This window comes from Neltuma alba, unplaced genomic scaffold, assembly GCF_004799145.2.
Source record: "Neltuma alba isolate B1F8T4 unplaced genomic scaffold, ASM479914v2 tig00010578_pilon, whole genome shotgun sequence".
NCBI lineage: Eukaryota > Viridiplantae > Streptophyta > Magnoliopsida > Fabales > Fabaceae > Neltuma > Neltuma alba.
Genome location: NW_021635443.1, coordinates 175,311 through 180,422, shown reverse-complemented (window position 1 = coordinate 180,422; position 5,112 = coordinate 175,311).

Below are 5,112 nucleotides of genomic sequence, written 5' to 3'. Positions count from 1 at the left end.
AATAAATAACAGATAACTAGAGCTGTAAGGTCAAATCAAATTTCTATATCAAGATAAATAACCGGCCCGGTCCTTAGATTTATTTACGGCCTTCGAGGAGCCGTATGAGGATCTCATGTACGGTTCTGTAGTAGAGATGGAATTGAGAAAGAACCATCAACTATAACCCCAAAAGAAAGAACCAGATTCCGTAAACAACATTGAGGAAGAATGAAAGGAATATCCTCTCGAGGTAATCATATTTGCTTCGGTAGATATGCTCTTCAGGCACTTGAGCCCACTTGGATCACATCTAGACAAATTGAAGCGGGGCGGCTGGCATTTCGTGACATTGCCCGCCGCGGTGAAAAAATATGGGTACGCATATTTCCAGACAAACCGGTTACAGTAAGACCTACAGAAAGACGTATGGGGTCAGGAAAAGGATCTCCCGAATATTGAGTAGCTGTCGTTAAACCAGGTAGAATACTTTATGAAATGGGCGGAGTCACAGAAAATATAGCCAGAAAACCCTATTGCAATAGCAGCATCCAAAATGCCTATACGAACTCAATTCATTATTTCGGCAAAATAATTAGAACCAAAGGAAAGAGCGATGATTCTCCTTTCTTTCTGGGTGGGTTTCATCCCTAATAGAGAGGACTGACCTCTCTTGAACACATTCTATCACTCTCTTTTCTGAGCTGGGAATACTGTCTATCAGTCTAATTTCAGTCTCAAGACAGGGAGTCCCTTACCTTCTTTATCAGGCTTAGACGGGGAATGAGAGGAAACCCAGCTAAACAGATTCTATTAAAAGGCTACCTTTGCCTCAATCAATGGGAAGAGAACTGGGACATTGAGGCAGAGAAGCCAAAGTCTACTAGAAAGGACTAGTCCGATCAATCAGAGGCTGTCATAGCCTAAAGAGATGTTAGTGGATACAGGATAAGAAGAAATTCTCAGGCTTTGCCTACTTTGTAGCTTCTTCTACGGCTTAGCGCCTCCGTCAGTTCCGGCTGAAGATAGGGGAGGGAGCTTGAATATACTATTGATCAGTTAGCTTCTAAAGTAGTAGATTCCAAGGCTGCTTTTCCTATTGCTTCTAAAGTTAAAGTAGCTGATTCGTTAGTATGTTCCCCGGGTAAAGGGGAAGAATGTATTCAACTGAAACCCCCTCTATAACTTAATAACTTACCAAGGAGCTAGTGTTACTACGGGATATGGCAGATCAGGCTATTGGCATTTCATCCCTGGGCTTAGGGATAGAATCGGAGCTAAGAAGAAAGGTTGCTTTCCTTACGATCTGCCCTTTAACTAGTTAACCCTACTTCCTTACTAGTTGACTTGCTTGCTGCTCAATCGGGAAATGCTACTGTCAAGATTAGAGCCGCTATATTATATGTTCTTTCTAGTCTTCAGTCCTCTATTAGACTTCTCTACTCTGTCATTTCTGCCCAGAGGAAAAGGGGATTTTGTGCTGTGAAGGTGGGATCGGTACACACGGATAAGGACTATCATGAGGCTCTATGTACTTCATTCCGTTTACCCCGCCTTCCGAATTCTACATTTCAAATTTTCCATGGAATAAGTAGGATTCAGGTGATAACGGGGATAACCATTGCTGTGTGTGGGTGAGGAGAGAAAAAAGATTTTCTACCTTGGGTTTAGGGGATCCTTCCAAATCATAAGCCTTCTCCAGTGCCTGGGTGGGTGCGCGAAATCATCGATTCTAAGTGCGGGATTCCACTACCCTTAAATCAGTAGGGCAAGTCAATTTTACCTTCCCCGCTGGAGGATTCTGTAACCACTAGATTCTTTCGAGGGCTTGGTTTGGAGATAGCTGCAGGTTCTGAAATGCGGACTCCTCACTACGGGGTCGGATGAAGGGATTCGAAAGACAGCATGGATCGGGGAGAGGGGAAATTTTACAGCTCTATTGATCGAGAAAGCTTGGGCGGACCCCCAACCATTAGCACATTCTAAGATTCAGATGACTAATTGGCTGGAGTTGCAGAGGGAGAAAGGTGAATCCGCTCATGATGCGTGGAAAGTAGGGGAAGAGTCTGATTCAAAACTGTCTGCGATAGATCACGTCGAACTGAAGCACTTAAGAAAGAAGCTGAGAACTTTTGGTTGATTTGATGCTCATTCTGACACGGTTCATATAAAGTCACAGCACAGACATAACCTGGTTGCTGCTACTAGTCAGGCTCATCAAATGCAAACATGGCTCTTGTTGGCCTTGGCCCGGCCGTCAACTGCTTCAACAGCAGATGCGGCTGACCTAGATGTCCCATCAATAGCGAAGGAAGAAGATGAGCTGAACGCCGCTTTGCCGGAAGGGAATGCGCTAGCCGCATTGAGTAGCCATAAGAGTTAGAAGACCGCAGAAAGAAGCACGACGACTACTATCTGAATAAAATCCATCGTCTTCCTCCATAGAAGAAGTCTCCTTCTCTATTAAATGAAATGAAAGTCAACACCCATCAAAGAGTTTGCTTTAGGGCCTATGGCCTTTTCATGATTGACCTTGCACCCATCAGCCGAGGGGTTTGCTTTATCATTCTCCTTGAGAGGTAGCTTAGTAGCTTGAGTCTCACGCTCTTTCTCATGCACGCTAACAGCAACATGCTTCTCACGTTCACCACTCTTAGTGCCATGCAGGCCTTGTACACGTGCTTCTCCTTTTGGTTGCCATGCATCCAGGGGCAGTATGGGTCCAGATCAAGATGGGCATGAGCTTGGGCTTTAAAGCCCAAGAACCCGATGCCCATTCAATAGAAGAAGTTTTTCGACCTTCGGAACCTGGTTATGAGATTCGATCGAGATTCGTTGTTCGATCATGAAGCAAGCATTTTTCGTCCAGCCGGAGGAATAGTAGTTATTTCACCATTTGAATAACCTTGAAAAAAGCCTTCCTCAGCAGAGAACAGAGAGGTACTACCTACTTTCTTCCATTTTCCTTTTCTGACTGCTGTCTTAAACCTTTCTACTTTAACACAGGCACCTAATACATCCGGGACAGAAGTTGGACCGAATCTTGCAGCACCCCAACCACCTTTGGAGGAAAGCCAGATGGGACCAATCGAGGAAGCAGATCAAATTCCAACAACTGAAGACCGGGATCCATCTCCACCAACCAAACTCAAAAAAAAACGCATTCCTTCCTCCATTCACTAGCAATGAGCTAAAGAGCAATGAGCCCATTGGGCAGTCTTTACCCTTGCTCTTTGGTCCCCAAAAGCTACTGAAAGTCCTAATCGAAGAGCCATATATTCCAGTCCGGATCGAGGAGACAAACAACCAACTAGCTTATATCCTTAACTGCTAAACTGCTCCGAGTGGTTAGCGAACTATTGAAGTAGATAAGTTCCAGTCCGCATTGAGGAGACAACCCCAAGCAAGCAAGGTGAAGCAGAAGCAGCAGCTCTAACCCATTTTACCTTGGGGACAAAAACAAGCTCCAAAGAGAAGTCCCGAGAAGTACTTCTCTTAGCCATTTTCTAGTTGTTCTTCCCCTCCTTCCTCACTACGCTTTGCTTGACTTGAGTTGGGAAGAGTCATATTCCTATTATCAAACTCCCCGTAATGCTTGTATTCCCCTACTGACCGGAAGGAACGGTTCCCTACTCGCTTGCTAATGGACTATGGCCGGAACGAAGGCACGAACGAATAGAAGAACTAAGAATAAGAATTACATCAGTTCGAAAGTTCGGAGATAGATAGTCTCGCGCAGGAGTTGGTGATAAATCAAACTCCATAGCCTTTCCTTTAGCTCTAGTGAAGGGACGCCCCTTTAGCCCTAATAGCATCACATCACATCACCTACGTAATAAGAGGTCCTTACAAAGGTTCAGTCTACAGATATGTAGAACTAGAAAGAGAAAAGGCCAACTGTTACCAAGTTAGAAAGAGGTAAAATGAATGTGCAGAGTCTATGTACAGGTGGAAATTGGTCCTAGATAATTGTTTATCATGATTGGTCTCGAGAATGTAGTTCGACTAATGATCAAAGAGGTACGAACAATAATGACAGAACAACGCGGAGGCGGAGCAAGTAGAAAATTCTTGCCATCGATGGTGGGCTGAGAGCCTCATTCATCACATCAATAGCTATTTGACCAGGAGATGTGAGACTCTAAGTACCATTCCCAGACATGGCCTCTTGTACGTGATCTTGTCCACGCTCAGTCTAGCCTTACTCAACACTAGATGAAAAGTGCGATGTAATGGATTCACGAAACCTCTTTCGGTCTTGCTCCGCATTCGATATGGGATATGGAGGTTGCACGGTGGTACTCTAACCTTCTGTAATAGGTAACTTCCGATCTAAAGATGAGTAGACCTCGGCATTTATTCTATCTTTCCTTGTCTTCCACAGGCCTACTCAATCGGATTATCTTATCTTTCAAGCCTAATTTAATTGGTCTGCAATCATTTACTTATGGTTTGTTGAATGAAGAAGAAGCTTGTTTCAAGATCATCTGTGCCTTCCGCAGGCACACCAGCCCATCTCACTCCAAGATGGATTATTCTAATTATGAAGGCATGGCCCTATACAATACAATGAAAAGCGGCTTACATGATCCGATTCTATTTCAAGATCCCTGAGTGGGGGAAATGTTCGGGGTTTTGACCTGAGCCACGTCGACGCAGACCAGACGGAATCCAGACTTTGGGCTTAGTTTAGAGTTCTGCCTTCTAGGCTTTTCCTGATTAAGGAAGAAGTCCAATGAAAATTGTGACAGTTGGAGGAAATTTCAATTGGCTTACTTTGACTTGTAGGCATAGCATTAGCCTATTTCCGCGAGTCAGACAGCCTTAACGCCCTTTTGGTGCTATCATCGTATATATAATAGAAGTGATCTGTTTATCCGAGAGAAAATCTTAACAGTATTTAGATTTACCTTTTGTCTTAAATTTGCCTTTCTTGTTGGAGGGGCTATTCCCAGGATCAGGATTGATCCTCCCAGGATTTAGCCTAGGCCTTGCTTCCCTTCTTTCGTGCGGGGCTATGCTGGCTTTCCTGAGTTGGGGCTCAGGGAACATGCCAGGTCGGTCTAGCCGTCAGCCCTTCTTCTCGAGCCAGGAGCCAGCCGTTTTTTGGGCTTTTTGGAATGAATGAATAAA